The sequence below is a fragment of the Lethenteron reissneri genome, chromosome 39 (assembly GCF_015708825.2).
Source record: "Lethenteron reissneri isolate LAM-NWPU_2019-01 chromosome 39, ASM1570882v1, whole genome shotgun sequence".
Classification (NCBI taxonomy): Eukaryota; Metazoa; Chordata; class Hyperoartia; order Petromyzontiformes; family Petromyzontidae; genus Lethenteron; species Lethenteron reissneri.
Window position 1 is genome coordinate 10,522,611 of NC_083817.1, and position 26,843 is coordinate 10,549,453.

At 43.4% G+C, this 26,843-nt stretch overlaps 7 non-coding genes across 7 annotated transcripts; all 7 read right to left on the minus strand.

Moving 5' to 3' along the window:
- Positions 1-16,681: 16,681 nt before the first annotated feature.
- Positions 16,682-16,753, minus strand: TRNAP-AGG (transfer RNA proline (anticodon AGG)). Its single transcript has one exon. It is a non-coding gene; the product is annotated as a tRNA-Pro (tRNA).
- Positions 16,754-20,138: 3,385 nt separating this feature from the next.
- Positions 20,139-20,210, minus strand: TRNAP-UGG (transfer RNA proline (anticodon UGG)). The gene has a single exon. It is a non-coding gene; the product is annotated as a tRNA-Pro (tRNA).
- Positions 20,211-21,864: 1,654 nt separating this feature from the next.
- On the minus strand, positions 21,865-21,936 carry TRNAP-AGG (transfer RNA proline (anticodon AGG)). The gene has a single exon. It is a non-coding gene; the product is annotated as a tRNA-Pro (tRNA).
- Positions 21,937-22,727: 791 nt separating this feature from the next.
- On the minus strand, positions 22,728-22,799 carry TRNAP-AGG (transfer RNA proline (anticodon AGG)). Its single transcript has one exon. It is a non-coding gene; the product is annotated as a tRNA-Pro (tRNA).
- A 1,656-nt stretch (positions 22,800-24,455) lies between these two features.
- TRNAP-CGG (transfer RNA proline (anticodon CGG)) lies at positions 24,456-24,527 on the minus strand. Its single transcript has one exon. It is a non-coding gene; the product is annotated as a tRNA-Pro (tRNA).
- A 790-nt stretch (positions 24,528-25,317) lies between these two features.
- TRNAP-AGG (transfer RNA proline (anticodon AGG)) lies at positions 25,318-25,389 on the minus strand. The gene has a single exon. It is a non-coding gene; the product is annotated as a tRNA-Pro (tRNA).
- A 794-nt stretch (positions 25,390-26,183) lies between these two features.
- Positions 26,184-26,255, minus strand: TRNAP-UGG (transfer RNA proline (anticodon UGG)). Its single transcript has one exon. It is a non-coding gene; the product is annotated as a tRNA-Pro (tRNA).
- Between the last annotated feature and the right edge of the window lie 588 nt (positions 26,256-26,843).

A 26,843-nucleotide genomic window follows, 5' to 3' on the forward strand; every position in this document is an offset into this window, starting at 1 on the left:
TGACGATCACAACAGCGTCGGCTGCCATGCTTTGCAGTAACGTATTGTCCGGAAATATTGTACAGTACATGATGACTTGTATCATGACTTAGGCTGGATCTGCATGGCTCAGAGGACTGATACTGTGTCGCAACGAATCACCACGGACTGGTCAAACAAGATATACAATTTTGGTTTTTACTTAAGCTCAAAACATTTGAATAGAGAATGAACATTTCAGTGCACTGCCATGTGATGAACACTCTTTGTGGAGCTTATACAAGTTGTGCCTCATGTGTGGTTTTAAAAAGCAATTATGACATCACTTTTCAGGATGGTTCTTCGACACAAGGTTGTGCATTGCTCACTGTAAGAGTATTGAATGGATATTTCTTCTTAAATAACGCCGATAGTTGCGTTTTTACACGCTTTTATTTAACTCACTCTCTGTTGTTGTTGTCGTATCCTCAAATCTTGTAACTCAATTTAACCCACTTTCCAATGTCGTATCGACTGCAAATTTGGTATACGTATGTCATACTGATGAAAATACTATATTCTATCATTAAAAATAAAATATTTTTAAACCATATTTTTTATGTGTTATGTTTCGGCTTGGGTCTAATTGTCCACGCTGAACTAACGTTGGCTGTAAATCACCACGGTCACGTTGTGGCAAGCCTCGGGGCCACTTCCTGGAGTCGTGGAGTTTTGCCATTACGAGTACGGTACATTTCATTAAAGCGTGTTTTTAAAAAGGTATTTTTAAACATTACTTATTTTCAACGGTTTTACTTAACTTGACTCCTATGTTTGTCGTGGTCAAATCTTGTAATCAAAATTTAGTCTACTTCCTGTTGTCCAAATCAATTGCAAATTTTGCACACGTGCTCAGATCCGGTGACAATGCATCAAATCGGCATCAATTAATCAATTATTTCTCTACTTTAAAGCAAATAACATTTTATATGGACGCCTTATTATTTATATTTCTCTGTGTAGGTAAAAAACGCCGCGGTCCCTAAACTCTCGAATCGCCTGCTCCGTGTGAACGAGTTAGGGGCCGTCCATAAATGACGTCACGCGATTTTTTACCCCCCCCCCCCATCGTCACACATCGCCCCTAGGTGCGTGACGTCATTTATGGACTGCCCCTAAAGAGTGCGTGGGTTCGATCCCGACGCATGTTTATTTGGAGTTTGCATTTCTCTCTTCCCTGGGGTCGCGTGGATTTTTTCTCTCCACATGTATAAATACGCGTTTAGAGTAGTATTTGGCTCCTATACATGTCCACGTGATAAGCCAATTCGTCGAGCTATCATTTGTGATCACGTCACTTGTGAAAAAGAGCTATATATTACAGTGGGCCTGATCTGGTAAAAAAAATGTTTTATAGTTTAGTGTAAGGGTAGTTTAACAATCCTAACAATAATTACAGCACCAGGATTGTCGGTTACGTTTATATATTGTGAAGCCAGGGCTAAAATAAAATAATATAAATCCTGTAGTGTTCTTAAACACTAAGGATATCCCTATGGCTATAGTGCTCGACGTATAATAAGGTTGCGAGTTCATATCACATTCAACTCCTCTCATTATCCCTCTGGGACCACTAAAATGGGCATCACGTTGTAGTGGATGTCAACAATTGTTTTTTTTTCTAACAGTTGACCCATGCCATAAGAATGTGAACTTTCGAATGAGCTCCACAATTGAACCAGAAGACTTGTCGACCTTGACCTAAGAGTTGCCTGGAATTCCAGAATCACACAAGTTGCCTCTACTTTATTGCAAAGTGAGGGGTTGCATTTTCTGTATCGGGCCGCATGTGTACCGTTGTGGGAAATGTTGCAAACATCCACTGTACTGTAATAAGAGCTGTACCTAGGGTGCACGGCGAATCGGGGCGACCGACCCGGGCCCCGTGCTTGGGGGGGGGGGGGCGCGCTTCAATGTCACGGTGTCAGATGTAATACTTTCGGTTTAGTTTGAAGGCGTCGGGAGGGGGCCCACAGTGTGTGAGTTGCCCCGGGTCCCGCACCCCCCACTATGGACAGCTCTGATCACTGTAAAAAAAAAGTGTTCCTGGGTAGTGTTATTTTCCAATTGCTATTATTCCCCACAAACTTTGTTTTTATGTGACCAGGACAGTGATATTTTGAAATGTACCTATTTTCAATGAGAAAAGTTGTGCATTTCTGTCACTCCTTCACATAAAGTCCTGATCACAAAGGGAAAGTTTGTGGGGCATAATATACATTTTCTATACTTTTAAAGCATAAGCAATTAGAAAATAACAATTACTGCCCAGGGAAAAAAAATCGTGTTAATTCGATGCTCCGTCGTCAAAGCACCCCACCATCGCCAACTCAGACTGACCAGCACAATTTTCACAGGGTATGGAGGCTCTCGTCCAGCAGTGGATTAACCAAGTGCTCTACATGTACTTTAAGCAAAGTGAATAGCTTATTTGTTTAATGTAGCATTGACATCAATCGTGATACCAATCTGAAAATCTTTATTGCATGTACAGTACTGTATTACAGTTTGAATGGGCACCCAGGTGACAGTTGTAATACACTGTATTTCCTGAGCAGTACAATACTTAATTTTGAAGCACTGTTGTGTTCTGTTTTGCATACTCGTTTTTATTTCCCCATCTTCCCACCACACCTGTCACGGCGTAAGGAGGCCTTTTATCCAGCGTGCAGATTGGTACAATTCTGTAAACGATCTTCGACTGACTCATTTGGAAATGTCTTCTTCCGTGTGATTAACGCTTTCGGACTAAAGTTGAAAGAGTTAATGCATGGTTGTCCGTCTGTACATCCGTTTGTAAAGTTCCCGTACAAAAAATATATACTTCCAAGGACAAGCACATGTTGAAAAGCGCCAAAGAAACCATGTGTATGAATGTTTCATTCTTTTGTTTCTAATCGGTCAGAGACAATATTTTCATAGGAAGTCTCAGACCACAAATATCCGCACGTGTGTGTGTAGGCGTATGTGTGACCTTACGTGTACGGTCGTGTGTTTTCCATTTCCTGTTTGTCAGGTACTCTATTAACCATTCCCGCGTTAACCGCTACCCGATTACACCTTGGTACGACAGCTGTTACGCCATACACAATAAACCAGCTTCCATCTCACGCAATTGTTTGAACGAGTGTCGTTTTTTTTGAGCAAACGGGGTTTGCTAAAACAAATTGTGGATATCGAGGTCTGATACGGACTCCCTCGGGGTTCTGTCCTCGGGCCCCCCGTGCGATTTTGCGGCCTTTGACGCCTCCCATTGGCCGCTTCATTGAGAGGTCAAACACCATCCCCTACGCAGGGGACGCCCGACTCCACACCTCCGTTGATTCCAACCGACGCCTCTGGACTTGGAGAGGGTCTCTCGGACCCCCCCTACCACCGGCATTGCAGCGGTGGCCCCAGAGCCGTGAAGGTCTCCGAATCCCGTAGCCGTTCCTGGTCGGCACCATGCAGCGAGCCGATTCATCGCCGGCTCCGCTGTCCGATTCTCCGATCATATCAAGTTGGTCAGCGTCACTCTCGACTCCACCTCATCCTTCAACGGCCACGCAAACCGCGTCATCAGATCTTGCGATGACAATACCACCTCATTGCCTTTCACCATTTATGTCCACTCACCGCCACCCAAATCACAAATGACCTCGCCTGCAGTATATTCGGGGCTCGCCTAACTAGTCTTAAAGTCTTAAAGTCACTTTATTGTCAAGTGTGTTACATGCATGACATACAACACAGATGAAATTACAGTCCTCTCTCTTGGTCCCACGGTGCAACCAAGCAATTAAACAATTAATCACAATTAACAGACATAAATAAACAATAAACAATCGGCGATCAACACAAGATAAATAATAAAAAATGTAATAAACTTAAAATAAACAACAGTCAAGAATTTTTAAAATGTAAAATATTATTTAAATAAAGTATTTAAAGAAATAAGATATTTAAACCAGTGCGGTAGTGCGATGTAGTGCAATGTGCAGTCCAGAGATCAGGATGTACGAGTGAATGTGTGTGTGGGGGATGGGGTCAGGGGGCAAAGGGGGGTGGGTGGGCAGAGGGGGGGGGGGGGTGATGGTAGAGCAGGGAGGGAGTGGAGTCTCCTGACAGCCTGGTGAAAGAAAGTGTCTTTGAGCCTGCTGGTCCTGGCTGGAAGACTCCGCAGTCTCCTCCCTGACGGCAGCAGGCTGAAGAGGCTGTGAGATGGGTGGGTGGGATCACCTGCAATCTTGATTGCTTTGCTGGTGATGCGGGTGTTATAAATGTCCAGAAGAGGGGGGAGAGAGACACCAATGATCCTCTCAGCTGCTCTCACTATGCGCTGCAGAGTCTTGCGGCAGGACACGGTGCAGGTGCCGTACCACACGGTGATGCAGCTCGTCAAGATGCTCTCAACGGTGCCTCTGTAGAAGGTGTGCATGATGGGGGGCGGGGCTCCTGCTCTTCTCAGTTTGCGGAGAAAATACAGGCGCTGTTGGGCTTTTTGGCCAGTGATGCAGTTTTGTGACTCCACGACAGGTCTTCAGAGATGTGCACACCCAGGAACTTGGTGCATCTCACCCTCTCCACTGCAGCACCGTTGATGGTTAGCGGAGTATGCTGGGTGTGCACTCTCCTGAAGTCCACGACAATCTCCTTCGTCTTCTCAACATTCAGGTGGAGATTGTTGTCCTTGCACCACGTGGCCAGCCTGCTCACCTCACTCCTGTAGTTTGTCTCATCACCGTTTTTGATGGCACCCACCACAGTTGTGTCATCCGCAAACTTAATGAAGAGGTTGGAGCTGAATGATGGTGTGCAGTCGTGGGTCAGCAAAGTGAAGAGGAGGGGACTCAGCACATATCCTTGGGGGACCCCTGTGTTCAGTGTGATGGTGCTGGAGGTGTTGCTGCCAACTCGAACTGCCTGTGGTCTCCCTATCAGGAAGTCCAATAGCCAGTTGCACAGGGAGGTGTTGAGCCCCAGGTGGTCTAGTTTGTAGATGAGCTGCTGGGGAATGATTGTGTTGAATGCTGAGCTAAAGTCGATGAACAGCATTCTGACGTAGGAGTCTTTAGTCTCCAGATGGGTGAGAGCTGAGTGGAGGGTAGCAAAGATGGCGTCATCGGTTGAGCGGTTAGACCGATACGCAAACTGGAAAGGGTCCAGGGCGGGGGGAAGGACAGACTTGATGTGTTGTAGGACTAGCCGCTCGAAGCACTTCATAAGGATGGGAGTGAGTGCGACCGGGCGGTAGTCATTGTGGCAGGAGGGAGATGACTTCTTCGGGACCGGGATGATGGTGGTAGCTTTGAGGCACGTGGGTACAACAGCCTGTCTCAGCGAGGTGTTAAAGATGTCGGTGAAGACATCTGTGAGCTCCTCCGCACAGTCTCTCAGGACACGACCCGGAATGTTGTCAGGGCCCTGGGCTTTCCTTGGGTTCGTCCTTCTGAGGGATCTCCTCACGCTATCTGGGGATAGCGTCAGCACCTGATCACTGGGAGGTGGTGGAGTCTTCTGTGCTGGGGTGCTGTTGTCTGCCTCAAAGCGAGCGAAGAAGTCCTTCAGCTGGTTCAGCAGAGAGGTGGAGCTGTCACAGGTCTGCGGAGAGGGTTTATAGTCCGTGATGGTCTGCATCCCTCGCCACAGGTTCCTGGTGTCTCTGCTGTCATTGAAGCGGTCGGCGATCCTCCTGGAGTACTGCCTCTTGGGCAATCTGATGCCTCGCGACAGGTTGGCCCTGGCTGTCTTCAGGCCCATCTCCTCGCCAGCTTTGAAGGCGGCGTTCCGAGCCCTCAGGAGCCTGTGGACTTCCCCTGTCAGCCATGGCTTCTGATTGGCCCGAATGGAGATGGTTCTGGTGACCGTGACATCCTCCATGCACTTCCTCATGTAGGAAGTGACGGTCTCCGTGTACTCCTGGAGGTCTACGGTGTTGTTGTAGGTGGCTGCCTTTCTGAACATGTTCCAGTCGGTGGTGGAGAAGCAGTCCTGGAGTGCCTCTGAAGACCCCTCAGGCCACACGCATATCCGCTTTATAACTGGTTTGGTGACTTTAACCAGCGGCCTGTACGCTGACGTTAGCAGAACAGTGGTGTGATCTGAGGCCCCAAGGTGGGGGAGGGGACGGGCGTTGTCGGCACCTCAGTGTGTAGTGTCGACATTGTCCAGGACATTGCTTCCTCGTGTGGGAAAGTTGATGTGTCCCTGGAGTTGTGGAAACACGATCTTGGGGTTGGCATGGTTGAAATCCCCAGCCAGAATGAGGAAGGCATCTGGGTGGGCTGTCTGCTGGTCACCGATGTGCTGATGGAGTTCATACAGTGCCTCGTTCCTGTTGTTTTCGGAGCCAGGGGGGATGTATAGTGCCTACTCGGTCAATGCTCGTTCCAAACAAAGTAACCTCAAGAAACGTAAACGGTTGCAAAGCCATTTCGTCTGTATCGTCCTCACCACCTGTCATCCTTGGCTAGATTCCCTCGCTTCCCTCCCTCTGCTGGCTATCCCATCGCCAGCAGTGTCAGCTACAATATCACCTGTCTTAAACCACGAAGCATCGACTTTCATTTGTCCGCCGTATCTTCCCTCGATCATGTCTCCCTGCACTACAGCTTACGGGAGAACTCAGCAGTGCGACTCACAACCTCCATCTCCACCTCTCAGTGCCAAGGACCCAGGACGGTCACTCCCGGGCGTCGTTTCTCCGTGGCAACCCACTGCGTCTGGAACGCCATCATCCCACTTGCCACACATTCGCAGCTGCATTCAATCCACGCAGATTTTCGAGGGACACTTGAAGGTCACCGGTCTCTTAAAGGCCCTAACCGCTCTCGTTTGGGCCTTAGGGCGACACCGAGCCTCATATCCGTGAAACATTGTGTACGCAATAAATATTGACTTTATTATGAATAATAAAAAAGTATACCTCCTTTAAAAATACCAGAATATATACGTATGTCATTTTAATGTAATTCGAGCTGGAACGATTATTCAATGAAATAAATCGACTTACATTGGTAATCGACACTTTTTTTCTGGTCAGTTGCGACCCGATTACTTAACCCGAGGGTGACGCAGCACTTGTGGCCCTGTTCTCTGTGAAACTGAACGCGTTCTTTAAACACGTTTTACAATCACACAACCTCGTCGGCCAGGTTGTTTTTCACCTGCAGAAGCCGAGCCGCTGAAGTCAAGGACGTGGGAGATCGAGCCACAAGTGGATGACACGGTGACGCGCACGTACAGACTCTCACACAGATATGCAAAGACAAAGATCTCCCGTATAGCCTTAAAATAATTTTGGGGCAAGTGCTGGACCTAGGAGAGGCCCAGGAATGGTTCAGGTAATCGTTACTGGTATTGGCAGAAATCGAACTCTAGTCACCGGATTTGTAGCACAGTGCGCTAACCGCTAATCAATGAGGTAACCGAAGCACACAGAGAAAACTCACGGGCGAGAGCTGGCAACACTTAATCCCCGTACAGATGGAAACAGATGGCGATTAGTCAACTTGCTGTCCTGCCTTCTGGCACCACGTTAAAACCCACGGGAAGGGAGTTTCACTGGACTACAGCCGTGCATAGCCACCACCGCCAGGCTGTGTTGCGATTCGGGTCTAATACGATTTTAAACCGGCCAAATTGATCCAAAGGTTGCGCAATATTTTGGAGGCAGAAAGCGGAGAAAATATGCACGTTTTACCCAAACAGCTACCCGTCGGCTTTCGTACTGCTGATTAAATACTTCCTGAGACAATCGCATAGCGAAACTCATACAACCAATACATGTGCATGATTTTATAACCTGTTAATATACCGTCATCGCTTTTTGTTTTTACCTCATCCTGTATTTAGATTTTAGCATTAATATTGCATTGCTGTTGTTTGCCCCGTGAGTCATGTCCTTTAAACAGTGACTTCTAATTTAGTTATACAGTTTTTCCTGTTTTTATTTAACTCAGTTTCAATTTTCTCTACTAAAATACATTCTCTGTTGTTATGTGTCCGTTTTACCCAGGTCTCCCTTGAAAAATAAAGTTTGGTCTCAATGTGCTCTTACCCGGCGTTTATGAAGGATTCGTGTTTTTAATTGAGACGTGTTTGCGTTATGACGTTGCCCATTCAACTCGTTCTACTGAGTTAGCGCTAAAACGACACAAGGTGAACAATTGCAAAAATAATTTAAATCAGTCTAACCTCACCACTGACTTCGTCAAACAATTCATCAGCTATGATCTATCAACTGCTGGATTGAATGCCTCTCCTATCCATCATCGTCCCTAACAAGCCTACACACGAGCTGATTTCATCCATTTTTGCAGGGGATGGGTCCCCTAACATTCAATACGATGTATTAAACTTGCGTGTATGTGTTCTCTAATTCACTCATTGCACGGTCGTGGTGGTGGTGTACAAACATCAGCGGAGATTTGGGATGGTCACGCCATCCCTTCATGCGCGGTGCCGGTCTAAATAGGTGCTTTCCAACAGTATCTGCCCCAACAGTCTGTACTGGAGAATAGGCGGAATCTGTCTTTTGTATGTATGTACGTTGAACTTCTTTCGCACCGAACGTAGCCAACCGTACTAATCGGAGGGGCAGGGGAAGGACAACAAACCAAACACAAAAAGCTGTTCTAAAGAACTGAGTGTATCTGTAGATCACATGGGGACGTGCCATGTATCAATGCAGTAAGGCGTTTTCTTTTTTAAGCGTGGCACTTTGAAAGGGCTTTATGGAAATAAAAAAATGTGCAGAAAACATTAGCTGACAAAAAAGCCCCCTTGGCTGAGAAAACTAAAATAAAAATATATGACGACAAAACCACATCCTGGCTGAGTGCAGAGTGGGTCACAAACTACCGGTGACTCACTCATTCACATCCGTATACACTTCCTAATCTCATTGACAATAACTGCCAACAGTTCACACACAAACCCACATACACTGAGCGCACAAAGACAAAGATCCCCAATGTAGTCCACGCAAGCTGCTGGGGCAAGTGCTGTTCGCACCCTATGAACTCCGGAACTGCACCAAAGGGGTGCTGCAGTCAGCCTCACGCCTGGTCACCTTATCTGCCCGTCTGGTACTCATTTAAGGCAGAGTCGACCTAGGGGAAGCACAGTTTAGGTATTCATCACTGATGTTGGTGTATAGCATAGCGCCAATTACTATAAAGACAAATATCCCCCGTATAGCATTGAACAGCCTGTCGGGCTGTAAGGGAGCATCTATGAAGGCAGGAACGGTACACGAGGGGGTTTTGGTGGCTAGCACCAACCGCCTTTGTCTCCCCCAGTGCTGATGTTTACACACTGCACCAGGCACTGATTTAAGGCTGAGTCGACATAGGGGTGGCCTAGGAAGCGGTTCAGATATTCGTCACTGATCATGGTCTCGAGCGGGAATCGAACTGGGATAGCTGGGTTCATAGGGCAGCGCGCTAACCACAGCTACCCACGCACGTACAGTGCCAGCTAGCATGCCAAGATCGTATACCATGTAGACATGGCTCACATACAAAACCCTACCATATGAGGGTTTTTTTTACAGCCATTTGACAATCTACTGCAGGATGAAGGCTCTCTCACGCAAGTGTCAGCCCTGCGAGCTCTTTAACCATCCTTGATCGCGCTGATCAGCGCAGGTTGGTTAAGCGCCGTGCATGGTATGCCCAGAACAGACTTGGGTTTGTTACTTGCTACTCGCAGTCAGCTGTGGTCGATAATTAATTAAACTCATGCAAACCTGTAGCATTACCGAGTTTTTCAAGGGTAAGGGTGGAGATGCATACAAAAAATCAGCAGGGTGCGCACAACACAATAAATGTTAAATAATCTTTAAAACAAATATTAAACTCTCAACAGAACGAGTCATGTCCTGAAGCAAACACTCCGATATTGCTCTCACGCCCTAGGTAGTATCACGGATAGCTGCGACGCAGCATAGCTTAATATTACTGGTGTTAAATTCGCTCCCAATATCTGTGTTGTATAGAAAAGACGAATTTTACAGTCACAAATGTAATGATGTTAGATGTGCCTGATGACGACTCAAGCGAGGAGCAATTAATTGTGCAGTGGAGAGGGAATGGCTTCTGCCAATACTGTACGTGCTGTTGCTTTGGCAGTGGTGCACACGCACAAATAATAGTCGTAAAAATACTCAAAGCGGTATTATTGACGAATGTGTGGAGTTTTCTGTATGTACATGTCCAGTCCTTTTGTCGATCCACTGCTGGATGCGAGCCTTCACACACATTTTAGTTCTGGGCTTACCACGTTCACTACCAATCTCAAATATTGTACTGTATGAAATAAAGACATTTATTGTTTAGCTCATTCACCTTTCCAGATAAATGTAAGTATTCAAAGTCTATAATTCTATGAGCTTTGCAGACCAACATTAATCCGGCAGCATGTTTTTTAAGCAAGCAAACTCTGCACCGGTTTCGACATTCATGGTCTCATCAGCAGTCAGGCTTCTTAAAAAATATTTTTGCTGAGTTACCGGATGTTATTGTCAAGAACATTCCCTCTAAACCAACGGGCCTCGGTCAACGTAAAAGGTAATTATGTATTTTAAAAGTCACACTGCTCATGTGTTGTATATGGACTGTGTATGTATTCTATGTATTGTATACATACACACCATATATATTTCCAAGTATATGTATGCAGACTGCTAGGGAAAGTGCTGGTTAGGGAGCACCTATTAAGGGTGGCAGGGTGCAGACAGCGTGCCGTCGTTAACAGCAGGGCCATGTTCTCATATCGCTACTCACTTTTGCTGTGTGTGACTGGGAATCAAACTCGGGTGGTGGGGATCTTCGTTTGTCGTGTGAATATCATTGTACCACCATTTCCCCCCCCTCCCATCGCACACGAAAACAAAGACAAAGTTCCGCCCGTAAAGCCTTAACAGACTGTTGGGGCAAGTGTTGTAAACGAGCACCTAGGAAGGCCGGAATGGCACATGAGGGGTTGGGTGGCCAGCACCATGCCCGGCCGCGTTTGTCTACATAGTGACAATGTTTTTACACATCGCACTAGGTAATCAATTGAGATTGATTCGACCTCGGAGAGGCCCAGGACCGGTTTAGATTATCGTCAATGGTGTTGGTTGTGATCGGGACGCGAACTCGGGTCGCTGGGTTCATAGCGCCACGCGCTAACCGCTACACTACCACTTCCCCCCACCACACTCCCACACACATCCACTTGCGGATATATGAATGAACTCTTATGAATGAAACGTTGCTAAACTGTGTTAGGATATCCTCAATCGGCAGCAGCAACAATGAGAGCTTGTGACACTCTCCACCCACCTCTCCCATCCTCCCAGTCCAGCAAGCCATGCATGGCTCTCTCCAAAAAAACATACAACCTTCCGAATAAAGCGCGCTATCAGGCGGATGGGCAACGGGCGTTCGACTGTGGGCTGTGGTCCACCGTTTCCGAAACGCCATCACAGCACACACCCTGCACAGTGTCCAGTTTCCACAGTTAAATTTATTTGTCAGCGAGTTGCAGCATTTTAACAGATAGGACCATGACTGCAGCATTCTAGCGTCAAATTAGATAAAGTTGCGACACTTCCCAAATGTGAAAGACCCAACATAAAAAGTACCTGGTTTTGATCTTCCATGAAGGTCATGGTCCACCCTTATCCACATTCTTGAAAACCATGGTAGATGCGGATACCTAATGCCCAAATGGAAAATGCAAAACTGCCCAGCGTGCGACTGTGGTTATCCAGAACAAACCGTACAACATATAACACAAATACAAAGGAGACATTGCAGCGGGGGTGGCCATTGGCTGACAGGATATAAAAAATATGTCAAAACTGTTGGGTTTTTTTTGTACAATTGTCATTTCTTAACTGGTAGAATTATACCATAATAGTTTTTAAATAAGAGAGTTTCCATTAAATGTCATGAATATCTCACAGATTGGGCCAATTGTATATTTTTACATACTGTCAGCCAAAGGCCACCCCCATTGGCAACCCTACACCTCTTCTTCTACTCCACTGCTACCCTACACTTCTTCTTCTTCTCCACTGCTACTCTATGCTTCTTCTTCTGCTCCGACCGACTCCTTTCAGCTCCCAGCACAACTCTCCGTCTTGCTCTGACGCTCGCCTATTTATCCCCCTCCTCATTAATTCCCAATTAATTAGTTGGCGTCCCCCCTAACGCCCCGCGCCCCCGGCCCCCGCTGCCACCTGTCTCCCTTCCCAGACTTGGAGGCGCCACCTTGTACTCAGCAACAACAACCGGCCAATCACTGCCCTGCCCCATAATTGCCTAACGGGCCGTCTCCAACTCACTCGTTGGCCCCCAGCAACAGCAGCATGTCCCGATTCGACCCCACTGTTCCCAACCCACACGTGTGTACAATTACCCTCCTTGGAGCGCGTTAAACCACTACATATATATGTATTCACTGCATTGCGGCTCTTGAAATATTGATTTTCGTACCGAATTACAAAAAATGTCTGTTCTTGTTATTTTGGTTACCGACCTCTGGACTAATCCCACGGAAGCGAATGCAGGGAACGCTGCTTTGCTAATCTCCGCGAGAGGAGCATCTTCCATGGCAGAGGCGCAGGCCTGGGCCACGCTCTCAGTGAATGGCGCGGTCTGCGGGTGCCCTTCCAAGGGCTCGTTCTGGGTCGCCTGGGGTAGTGGTGGTCACGGGCCCTAAGGAATACTGTGCTGTCTGGTGCACGAGCGCCACCAGAGCCGCCAGGTCCAGCAACGTGGCACCTGCTTAGCTGCTGACCCATAACAGCGGTTGTCTGCCATGAATGTACGCCATCATCCATAGCATACACCTAAATTGCACAAACACCTTCTAACAGCACACACCATCCATAGCATACACCATATTGGCACACATTAACAGCATATTCTACCCATATCACACACCCTCCAGTAATGCACGCCGAAGCTCTATGTGTTTGCACGTTATCTGCGAATAAACCATAAAGTTGAGCTATACTTACCTCGTCCGAAGTCCTTTTCAAATGGTGGCAGCGGTGGGATCCAGAAACGGCAGGAAATTTTACCAGCGGGAAAGTGGGGGACCAACTCGGCCACGTCAATTGGGTTTAATGGATACATTCCTAGCTGCTGGAGGTGATTGGCGGGCTTTTGCACGCCAGTTTGAAGAAGCATTTCAAGCACTGGACTTGCCTAAAGTACTTAATTGTTTGCCTATGGGCCTTAGAAAGGTGCCAGCTATTTTTCAGCGCCTGATGGAAATGGTTTTGGCAGGCCTCCAATGGGACGTTTGTCTCATCTATTTGGATGACGTCATTTTCTTCTGCCGCTCCTTTGAGGAGCATCTGTGTCGGCTGAGTCAGGTATTCAGTAGGGTTCGGGACACTCATCTCAAGTTGAAGCCATCTAAATTTCACGTAGTCCAGCTGTCAGTTCGTTATTTGGGCCATGTGGTCAGTTTTTTGGGTGTGGCGACTGACCCGGCAAACACAGCCTGTGTAAAGAACTGGCCCACTCCCACATAGATTTCAGAGGTCAGGAGGTTCATTGGCTTTGTGCCCTATTACCATTGGTTTGTGCCTAAGTTCGCAACTATCGCAAAGCCCTTGCACACCTTGACAGCCAAGAACGAACGGTTTTGATGGGGACCAGTGGAAGAGTCAGCTTTTTAAACGCTGCGCTCACATCTCACAGATGCATCACCCTGGCTTATCCAGATTTTTCCACTACTTTCATCTTGGATACTGATGCCAGTGATGTCGGTATCGGAGGAGGGTGCTCTCACAGATTCAGAACGGGCGAGAAGTGGCTATCGCATATGGCAGCCATGTTTTATCACCGGCTGAACGTTATTGTGTGACTCGTCGGGAACTGTTCGCGGTTGTGCACTTTTTACACCAGTACAGACCTTATCTACATGGTCAGAAATTTGCAGTACGTACTGAAAACGCCACGTTACCGTATTCCTTGAGCATTGACCAACTATCAGGACAGCTAGCAAGGTGAATAGAGTGGCTGCAGGAGTACGACATTTTACACAGGAAGGGCACGCGCCATGTGAATGAAGATGCCCTGCCATGGTTGCCCCTGTCAGGTCCTTGTTTATGTGTGGAGGAAGCAGCCGAATGCAGAAAAGCTGTGCCTGACACGCCCGACATTGTTGCTCCAGTGCAGTCTCAGCCTAAGGCAGATGCAACATTTTTGGCAGACTATGATCTGGGCTTGACACTACAGGACTGGATACGGTTGCAGGGAGAAGATGCATCCCTCACACCTCTACACGCCATTGTGCATGCTGCCGTTGATAACCCTGATTCTGCTAAAGCAATGAGTTATGTCAGCGAGAAGTGACTTTTGATGCGATGGGACACAACCTCTCAAAACTGGTGCGTAGTGGTCCCGACTGCTTTGCGTGAGAAATTATTCACAGAAATGCATGTGTGCCGTCTCTTGCATTTGGGAGACTAGAAAACTGCACTCACCTTATGCATCCGATACTTTTGGCCAGGAATCACAGCGGATGTGCGTCGGTGGGTGGCTGCTTGCTCTAAATGTGCGCACCGTAAGCCTCGCGCCCACATTCCACAAGCACCCTTGCAGTCCATCCTGGTGTCGAGAGTAAGCGAATTAGTTGCTTTTGACATTTAAGGCCCTTTTCCCCGTACTCCGGAGGGAAATACATTTTTCTTGTAGGAGTTGAGTACACTACCCAATGGCCCATGGCGTGGGCCATTGGGTAGAAAGACAGCACAATCAATAGCTGAAGTTTTTATTCAGGGATATATCGTAAACAAGGGGGCTCAGACGTATACAAGGGGCTCATACAGAAACGCACCTCACCATACCCTCCTCAGAAAGATGGTATGGTGAGGTGTGTATTTTCTTTTTACCGAGGATATTACACAACATCCTGAAGCAGTTTTGAGAACAAATGTCGTTCCTGATCAATCAGGAATAGTTCCAGAGCCCCCTTGTCTATGATTTATTCATCTTCTTGGTTCTTTCGGTAAAGTCACGTAGAAGGGAAGTAATAAAATAATAAAAATAAAACACAATAAAATAATTCTCACGACGTTTCGGCCACAACACAAGCAGCCATCCTCAGGTGAAAACCAGGTCCGTCGAGGCGACAGAGTCTGAATGAAACAGCACACGAGCTTGGAGCATATATATAAGCTGGGTGCCTTGACAAAGGAATTTGCATATCGTTGTTATTGTGTTTTATTTTTATTATTTTATTACTTCCCTTCTACGTGACTTTACCGAAAGAACCAAGAAGATGAAACAGATTGGGATTTACACGCTTCAGCAGTCTTCATGGCCTACCACCAAGCACTGAATGCGTCCAGGGGGTTTTCACCATTCTTCCTTATATATGGCCGTGATTCCGATCCACCCATCCAGAGGTAATTGGTAGATATTCCTACTCAAGCAGCTGCTTGGCCAACGGCCCTTTGTCACTCCATGACAAATTTAAAAGAGGCCCGGGAGGCCGCATTGGCAGCGTTCGCTTTGGCCTAGGCAGAGAAGGAAAAGATAAGGCAGAGAGAAGTCACTATTGCAGCTTTGCAGGCGGGGACAGTGCATAGTTGTGTAATGGGTTATACGGAGACGTACACTGTAATCTGGAGGCACCACGTTTATTATAAGACCCAACAGGGCTACTAATTTCCCATTACAACGGTTTAACGAGACCCCAACCGGGTAATTTATGGATGAACATAGGACTCCCTCCGCTATGTCATTGATAGCACTGATTGACCATACCTCAGCATGCTGTGCAGCAAAAGTTGTGAAGATAAAAGCCAGGGCCAGTTCAAAATTGACTTGATCTTTGTCGACCAATCTCCAAGAAAATGGTTTTTGGACTCGTCCGGGATTTGAACCCAGGACCTCTCACACCTTAAGCGAGAATCATACCCCTAGACCAACACTTCAATAATCTCATAAGATGTAACTTTGCTGAGAGATAATGAACATTTTTGTCACAAATAAGTTTTGAAAGTGTTCTTAATACTAAGATGTTGGTAGAAATCATTGTTATAGACTTGTACAAAAAGCAATATCACTTTGCTATAACAAAAACTGTGAAATGGAAACCAATATTTTACGAAATTTCTAACTATACTCATCACACACTCTAACACTTTATTGAGATAAATAAAACTCAGGTCGCAGGAGTCCTCATGTATTGTTCTTATAATTGTCTACTCATCCCAGAAAAAAAAAACTACCGGGCTTGGAAATCGGAACTTCTTGCATCCAAAGAGAGAACCATACCGCTAGACCAACAAGAAACCTTTGTGTCCATATAACGCATAAATACGAGTACTTGTATACGAGGCTTCATTAAAAAGCATGACTTTTGCATAGTAAACTGACAGAAGAGGACAATGAGTCAAGAATTTGCCCAGATTGAGTCAGGCACAAACCTTTCAATTATGCGATTTCTTGAATTGCTTATTTTACACCAATTTAGATTTTAATCATGATATCATCAATGGTGTCAAGATATTATCATGATTGATAATTTATGGATGAACGAAGGAGTCCCTATGCTATGTCATTGATAGCATTGATTGCCCATACCTCAGCATGCTGTGCAGCAAAAGTTGTGAAGATAAAAGCCAGGGCCAGTTCAAAATTGACCAATCCCAAAGAAAATGGTGCCTGGGCTCGTCCGGGATTTGAACCCGGGACCTCTCACACCCTAAGCGAGAATCATACCCCTAGACCAACGATCCACTCATCTTCAAGCAGTGAATAATGTATGAAAATGAGGTTCAATCAACACTTCGATTATCTCATGAGATGTAATTTTGCTGAGAGATAATGAACATTTTTGGAACAAATATGTTTTAAAAGTGTTCTTAATACAAGATGTTGGTTTGAAAATGCATGGTTATAGACTTGCACGAAAAGCAATATCACTTTTCTATAACAAAGACAATTATATGGGAACCAATATTTAATGACATTTCTAACTTGACTCACCACACACTCTAACAATCTATTGAGATGAATACAACTGAGGTCGCAGGAGTCTTCGTGTATTGTCCTTATGATGGCCGACTCATCCCAGAAAAATAAAACTACCGGGCTTGGATTCCGGAATTTCTTGCATTCAAAGCGAGAACCATACCCCGAGATCAACAATCTACCTTTGTGTCCACATAACGCATAAATACGAGTACTTGTATACGACGCTTCATGTAAAAATCATAACTTTTGAATAGTAAACTGAAAGAGCATAGGATAATGAGTCAAGAATTTGCCCAGATTGAGTCAGGCACAAACCCTTTCAATTATGCGATTTCTTTAATTGATTATTTTACACGAATTTTTATTTTAATCATGGTATCATCATTGGTGTCAATATAGTATCATGATTGCTAATTTATAGATGAACGAAGGAGTCCCTACGCTATGTCATTGATAACATTGATTGCCCATACTTCAGCATGCTGTGCAGGAAAAGTTGTGAAAATAAAAGCCAGGGCCAGTTCAAAATTGACCAATCCCCAAGAAAATGGTGCTGGGCTCGACCGGGATTTGAACCCGGGACCTCTCGCACCCGAAGCAAAACTCATACCCCTAGACCAACGAGCCACACATTTTCAACCAGTGAATAATGTATGAAAATGAGATTAAATCAACACTTTGATTATCTCATGAGATGTTACTTTGCTGAGAAATAATGAACATTTTTGACACAAATAAGTTTTGAAAATGTTCTTACTACAAGATGTTGGTTGAAAATGCATGGTTATAGACTTGCACGAAAAGCAATATCACTTTTCTATAACAAAAACAATTATATGGTAACCAATATTTAACGACATTTCTAACTTGACTCACCACACACTCTAACAATCTATTGAGATGAATACAACTGAGGTCGCAGGAGTCTTCGTGTATTGTCCTTATGATGGCCGACTCATCCCAGAAAAATAAAACTACCGGGCTTGGATTCCGGAATTTCTTGCATTCAAAGAGAGAACCATACCCCGAGATCAACAAGCTACCTTTGTGTCCACATAACGCATAAATACAAGTACTTGTATACGACGCTTCATGTAAAAATCATAACTTTTGAATAGTAAACTGAAAGAGCATAGGATAATGAGTCAAGAATTTGCACAGATTGAGTCAGGCACAAACCCTTTCAATTATGCGATTTCTTGAATTGATTATTTTACAGGAATTTTTATTTTAATCATGGTATCATCATTGGTGTCAATATAGTATCATGATTGCTACTTTATGGATGAACGGAGTCCCTACGCTATGTTTTTGATAGCACTGATTGCCCATACCACAGCATGCTGTGCAGCAAAAGTTGTGAAGATAAAAGCCAGGGCCAGTTCAAAATTGACCAGTCCCCACGAAAATGGTGCCTGGGCTAGTCCGGGATTTGAACCCGGAACCTCTCACACCCTAAGCAAGAATCATACCCCTAGACCAACGAGCCACTCATCTTCAAGCAGTGAATAATGTATGAAAATGAGGTTCAATCAACACTTCGATTATCTCATGAGATGTAACTTTGCTGAGAGATAATGAGCATTTTTGGAACAAATATGTTTTAAAAGTGTTATTAATACTAAGATGTTGGTTTGAAAATGCATGGTTATAGACTTGTACGAAAAGCAATATCACTTTTCTATAACAAAAACAATTATATGGGAACCAATATGTAAGGACATTTCTAACTTGACTCACCACACACTCTAACAATATATTGAGATGAATACAACTGAGGTCGCAGGAGTCTTCGTGTATTGTCCTTATGATGGCCGACTCATCCCAGAAAAATAAAACTACCGGGCTTGGATTCCGGAATTTCTTGCATTCAAAGCGAGAACCATACCCCGAGATCAACAAGCTACCTTTGTGTCCACATAACGCATAAATACGAGTACTTGTATATGACGCTTCATGTAAAAATCATAACTTTTGAATAGTAAACTGAAAGAGCATAGGATAATGAGTCAAGAATTTGCCCAGATTGAGTCAGGCACAAACCCTTTCAATTATGCGATTTCTTTAACTGATTATTTTACACGAATTTTTATTTTAATCATGTTATCATCATTGGTGTCAATATAGTATCATGATTGCTAATTTATGGATGAACGAAGGAGTCCCTACGCTATGTCATTGATAACATTGATTGCCCATACTTCAGCATGCTGTGCAGGAAAAGTTGTGAAAATAAAAGCCAGGGCCAGTTCAAAATTGACCAATCCCCAAGAAAATGGTGCTGGGCTCGACCGGGATTTGAACCCGGGCCCTCTCGCACCCGAAGCAAAACTCATACCCCTAGACCAACGAGCCACACATTTTCTACCAGTGAATAATGTATGAAAATGAGATTAAATCAACACTTTGATTATCTCATGAGATGTAACTTTGCTGAGAAATAATGAACATTTTTGACACAAATAAGTCTTGAAAATGTTCTTAATACAAGATGTTGGTTGAAAATGCATGGTTATAGACTTGCACGAAAAGCAATATCACTTTTCTATAACAAAAACAATTATATGGTAACCAATATTTAACGACATTTCTAACTTGACTCACCACACACTCTAACAATCTATTGAGATGAATACAACTGAGGTCGCAGGAGTCTTCGTGTATTGTCCTTATGATGGCCGACTCATCCCAGAAAAATAAAACTACCGGGCTTGGAATCCGGAACATCTTGCATTCAAAGCGAGAACCATACCCCGAGATCAACAAGCTACCTTTGTGTCCACATAGCGCATAAATACGAGTACTGGTATACGAGGCTTCATGTAAAAATCATAACTTTTTAATAGTAAACTGAAAGAGAATAGGACAATGAGTCAAGAATTTGCCCAGATTGAGTCAGGCACAAACCCTTTCAATTATGCGATTTCTTGAATTGATTATTTTACACGAATTTTTATTTTAATCATGGTATCATCATTGGTGTCAAGATATTATCATGATTGCTAATTTATGGATGAACGAAGGAGTCCCTACGCTATGTCATTGATAACATTGATTGCCCATACTTCAGCATGCTGTGCAGCAAAAGTTGTGAAGATAAAAGCCAGGGCCAGTTCAAAATTGACCAATCCCCAAGAAAATGGCGCTGGGCTCGACCGGGATTTGAACCCGGGACCTCTCGCACCCAAAGCGAAAATCATACCCCTAGACCAACGAGCCACACATTTTCAACCAGTGAATAATGTATGAAAATGAGGTTAAATCAACACTTCGATTATCTCATGAGATGTAACTTTGCTGAGAAATAATGAACATTTTTGACACAAATAAGTTTTGAAAATGTTCTTAATACAAGATGTTGGTTGAAAATGCATGGTTATAGACTTGCACGAAAAGCAATATCACTTTTCTATAACAAAAACAATTATATTGTATCCAATATTTAACGACATTTCTAACTTGACTCACCACACACTCTAACAATCTATTGAGATGAATACAACTGAGGTCGCAGGAGTCTTCGTGTATTGTCCTTATGATGGCCGACTCATCCCAGAAAAATAAAACTACCGGGCTTGGATTCCGGAATTTCTTGCATTCAAAGCGAGAACCATACCCCGAGATCAACAAGCTACCTTTGTGTCCACATAACGCATACATACGAGTACTGGTATACGAGGCTTCATGTAAAAATCATAACTTTTGAATAGTAAACTGAAAGAGCATAGGATAATGAGTCAAGAATTTGCACAGATTGAGTCAGGCACAAACCCTTTCAATTATGCGATTTCTTGAATTGATTATTTTACAGGAATTTTTATTTTAATCATGGTATCATCATTGGTGTCAATATAGTATCATGATTGCTACTTTATGGATGAACGGAGTCCCTACGCTATGTTTTTGATAGCACTGATTGCCCATACCACAGCATGCTGTGCAGCAAAAGTTGTGAAGATAAAAGCCAGGGCCAGTTCAAAATTGACCAGTCCCCACGAAAATGGTGCCTGGGCTAGTCCGGGATTTGAACCCGGAACCTCTCACACCCTAAGCAAGAATCATACCCCTAGACCAACGAGCCACTCATCTTCAAGCAGTGAATAATGTATGAAAATGAGGTTCAATCAACACTTCGATTATCTCATGAGATGTAACTTTGCTGAGAGATAATGAGCATTTTTGGAACAAATATGTTTTAAAAGTGTTATTAATACTAAGATGTTGGTTTGAAAATGCATGGTTATAGACTTGTACGAAAAGCAATATCACTTTTCTATAACAAAAACAATTATATGGGAACCAATATGTAAGGACATTTCTAACTTGACTCACCACACACTCTAACAATATATTGAGATGAATACAACTGAGGTCGCAGGAGTCTTCGTGTATTGTCCTTATGATGGCCGACTCATCCCAGAAAAATAAAACTACCGGGCTTGGAATCCGGAACATCTTGCATTCAAAGCGAGAACCATACCCCGAGATCAACAAGCTACCTTTGTGTCCACATAGCGCATAAATACGAGTACTGGTATACGAGGCTTCATGTAAAAATCATAACTTTTGAATAGTAAACTGAAAGAGAATAGGACAATGAGTCAAGAATTTGCCCAGATTGAGTCAGGCACAAACCCTTTCAATTATGCGATTTCTTGAATTGATTATTTTACACGAATTTTTATTTTAATCATGGTATCATCATTGGTGTCAATATAGTATCATGATTGCTACTTTATGGATGAACGGAGTCCCTATGCTATGTCATTGATAGCATTGATTGCCCATACCTCAGAATGCTGTGCAGCAAAAGTTGTGAAGATAAAAGCCAGGGCCAGTTCAAAATTGACCAATCCCAAAGAAAATGGTGCCTGGGCTCGTCCGGGATTTGAACCCGGGACCTCTCACACCCTAAGCGAGAATCATACCCCTAGACCAACGATCCACTCATCTTCAAGCAGTGAATAATGTATGAAAATGAGGTTCAATCAACACTTCGATTATCTCATGAGATGTAATTTTGCTGAGAGATAATGAACATTTTTGGAACAAATATGTTTTAAAAGTGTTCTTAATACAAGATGTTGGTTTGAAAATGCATGGTTATAGACTTGCACGAAAAGCAATATCACTTTTCTATAACAAAGACAATTATATGGGAACCAATATTTAATGACATTTCTAACTTGACTCACCACACACTCTAACAATCTATTGAGATGAATACAACTGAGGTCGCAGGAGTCTTCGTGTATTGTCCTTATGATGGCCGACTCATCCCAGAAAAATAAAACTACCGGGCTTGGATTCCGGAATTTCTTGCATTCAAAGCGAGAACCATACCCCGAGATCAACAAGCTACCTTTGTGTCCACATAACGCATAAATACAAGTACTTGTATACGACGCTTCATGTAAAAATCATAACTTTTGAATAGTAAACTGAAAGAGCATGGGATAATGAGTCAAGAATTTGCACAGATTGAGTCAGGCACAAACCCTTTCAATTATGCGATTTCTTGAATTGATTATTTTACAGGAATTTTTATTTTAATCATGGTATCATCATTGGTGTCAATATAGTATCATGATTGCTACTTTATGGATGAACGGAGTCCCTACGCTATGTTTTTGATAGCACTGATTGCCCATACCACAGCATGCTGTGCAGCAAAAGTTGTGAAGATAAAAGCCAGGGCCAGTTCAAAATTGACCAGTCCCCACGAAAATGGTGCCTGGGCTCGTCCGGGATTTGAACCCGGGACCTCTCGCACCCTAAGCGAGAATCATACCCCTAGACCAACGAGCCACTCATCTTCAAGCAATGAATAATGTATGAAAATGAGGTTCAATCAACACTTCGATTATCTCATGAGATGTAACTTTGCTGAGAGATAATGAGCATTTTTGGAACAAATATGTTTTAAAAGTGTTCTTAATACTAAGATGTTGGTTTGAAAATACATGGTTATAGACTTGTACGAAAAGCAATATCACTTTTCTATAACAAAAACAATTATATGGGAACCAATATGTAAGGACATTTCTAACTTGACTCACCACACACTCTAACAATCTATTGAGATGAATACAACTGATGTCGCAGGAGTCTTCGTGTATTGTCCTTATGATGGCCGACTCATCCCAGAAAAATAAAACTACCGGGCTTGGAATCCGGAACATCTTGCATTCAAAGCGAGAACCATACCCCGAGATCAACAAGCTACCTTTGTGTCCACATAGCGCATAAATACGAGTACTGGTATACGAGGCTTCATGTAAAAATCATAACTTTTTAATAGTAAACTGAAAGAGAATAGGACAATGAGTCAAGAATTTGCCCAGATTGAGTCAGGCACAAACCCTTTCAATTATGCGATTTCTTGAATTGATTATTTTACACGAATTTTTATTTTAATCATGGTATCATCATTGGTGTCAAGATATTATCATGATTGCTAATTTATGGATGAACGAAGGAGTCCCTACGCTATGTCATTGATAACATTGATTGCCCATACTTCAGCATGCTGTGCAGCAAAAGTTGTGAAGATAAAAGCCAGGGCCAGTTCAAAATTGACCAATCCCCAAGAAAATGGCGCTGGGCTCGACCGTGATTTGAACCCAGGACCTCTCGCACCCAAAGCGAAAATCATACCCCTAGACCAACGAGCCACACATTTTCAACCAGTGAATAATGTATGAAAATGAGGTTAAATCAACACTTCGATTATCTCATGAGATGTAACTTTGCTGAGAAATAATGAACATTTTTGACACAAATAAGTTTTGAAAATGTTCTTAATACAAGATGTTGGTTGAAAATGCATGGTTATAGACTTGCACGAAAAGCAATATCACTTTTCTATAACAAAAACAATTATATTGTATCCAATATTTAACGACATTTCTAACTTGACTCACCACACACTCTAACAATCTATTGAGATGAATACAACTGAGGTCGCAGGAGTCTTCGTGTATTGTCCTTATGATGGCCGACTCATCCCAGAAAAATAAAACTACCGGGCTTGGATTCCGGAATTTCTTGCATTCAAAGCGAGAACCATACCCCGAGATCAACAAGCTACCTTTGTGTCCACATAACGCATACATACGAGTACTGGTATACGAGGCTTCATGTAAAAATCATAACTTTTGAATAGTAAACTGAAAGAGAATAGGACAATGAGTCAAGAATTTGCCCAGATTGAGTCAAGCACAAACCCTTTCAATTATGCGATTTCATGAATTGATTATTTTACACGAACTTTTATTTTAATCATGGTATCATCATTGGTGTCAATATAGTATCATGATTGCTAATTTATGGATGAACGGAGTCCCTACGCTATGTCATTGATAGCACTGATTGCCCATACCTCAGCATGCTGTGCAGCAAAAGTTGCGAAGATAAAAGCCAGGGCCAGTTCAAAATTAACCAATCCCCAAGAAAATGGTGCTTGGGCTCGTCCGGGATTTGAACCCGGGACCTCTCGCACCCGAAGCGAGAATCATACCCCTAGACCAACGAGCCACTCATCCTCAAGCAGTGAATAATGTACGAAAATGAGGTTCAATCAACACTTCGATTATCTCATGAGATGTAACTTTGCTCAGAGATAATGAACATTTTTCACACAAATAAGTTTTGAAAATGTTCTTAATACAAGATGTTGGTTGAAAATGAATGGTTATAGACTTGCACGAAAAGCAATATCACTTTTCTATAACAAAAACAATTATATGGGAACCAATATTTAATGACATTTCTAACTTGACTCACCACACACTCTAACAATCCATTGAGATGAATACAACTGAGGTCGCAGGAGTCTTCGTGTATTGTCCTTATGATGGCCGACTCATCCCAGAAAAATAAAACTACCGGGCTTGGATTCCGGAATTTCTTGCATTCAAAGCGAGAACCATACCCCGAGATCAACAAGCTACCTTTGTGTCCACATAACGCATAAATACGAGTACTTGTATACGACGCTTCATGTAAAAATCATAACTTTTGAATAGTAAAGTGAAAGAGCATAGGACAATGAGTCAAGAATTTGCACAGATTGAGTCAGGCACAAACCCTTTCAATTATGCGATTTCTTGAATTGATTATTTTACACGAATTTTTATTTTAATCATGGTATCATCATTGGTGTCAATATAGTATTATGATTGCTACTTTATGGATGAACGGAGTCCCTACGCTATGTTTATGATAGCACTGATTGCCCATACCTCAGCATGCTGTGCAGCAAAAGTTGTGAAGATAAAAGCCAGGGCCAGTTCAAAATTGACCAGTCCCCACGAAAATGGTGCCTGGGCTCGTCCGGGATTTGAACCCGGGTCCTCTCGCACCCTAAGCGAGAATCATACCCCTAGACCAACGAGCCACTCATCTTCAAGCAGTGAATAATGTATGAAATTGAGGTTCAATCAACACTTCGATTATCTCATGAGATGTAACTTTGCTGAGAGATAATGAGCATTTTAGGAACAAATATGTTTTAAAAGTGTTCTTAATTCTAAGATGTTGGTTTGAAAATGCATGGTTATAGACTTGTACGAAAAGCAATATCACTTTTCTATAACAAAAACAATTATATGGGAACCAATATGTAAGGACATTTCTAACTTGACTCACCACACACTCTAACAATCTATTGAGATGAATACAACTGATGTCGCAGGAGTCTTCGTGTATTGTCCTTATGATGGCCGACTCATCCCAGAAAAATAAAACTACCGGGCTTGGAATCCGGAACATCTTGCATTCAAAGCGAGAACCATACCGCGAGATCAACAAGCTACCTTTGTGTCCACATAGCGCATAAATACGAGTACTGGTATACGAGGCTTCATGTAAAAATCATAACTTTTTAATAGTAAACTGAAAGAGAATAGGACAATGAGTCAAGAATTTGCCCAGATTGAGTCAGGCACAAACCCTTTCAATTATGCGATTTCTTGAATTGATTATTTTACACGAATTTTTATTTTAATCATGGTATCATCATTGGTGTCAAGATATTATCATGATTGCTAATTTATGGATGAACGAAGGAGTCCCTACGCTATGTCATTGATAACATTGATTGCCCATACTTCAGCATGCTGTGCAGCAAAAGTTGTGAAGATAAAAGCCAGGGCCAGTTCAAAATTGACCAATCCCCAAGAAAATGGCGCTGGGCTCGACCGGGATTTGAACCCGGGACCTCTCGCACCCAAAGCGAAAATCATACCCCTAGACCAACGAGCCACACATTTTCAACCAGTGAATAATGTATGAAAATGAGGTTAAATCAACACTTCGATTATCTCATGAGATGTAACTTTGCTGAGAAATAATGAACATTTTTGACACAAATAAGTTTTGAAAATGTTCTTAATACAAGATGTTGGTTGAAAATGCATGGTTATAGACTTGCACGAAAAGCAATATCACTTTTCTATAACAAAAACAATTATATGGGAACCAATATGTAAGGACATTTCTAACTTGACTCACCACACACTCTAACAATCTATTGAGATGAATACAACTGATGTCGCAGGAGTCTTCGTGTATTGTCCTTATGATGGCCGACTCATCCCAGAAAAATAAAACTACCGGGCTTGGATTCCGGAATTTCTTGCATTTGTTGTATCGTAGACGGAGGTACTCGGAGACGGAGGTTGAGTTAGGGGCTTCCGCCAGGGTTTATTAACACTTATCACTATCCCTGGTTCCCTCTTTACCCCTTCCACTATCCCCGTTCCTCCAGTGACCCCGCTTACGTTACGGGGTCTCCCTTATATACCCTCGGAGGGGTGATGTCGCGTGCACTGCCCAGCGCGTGCGACCCCA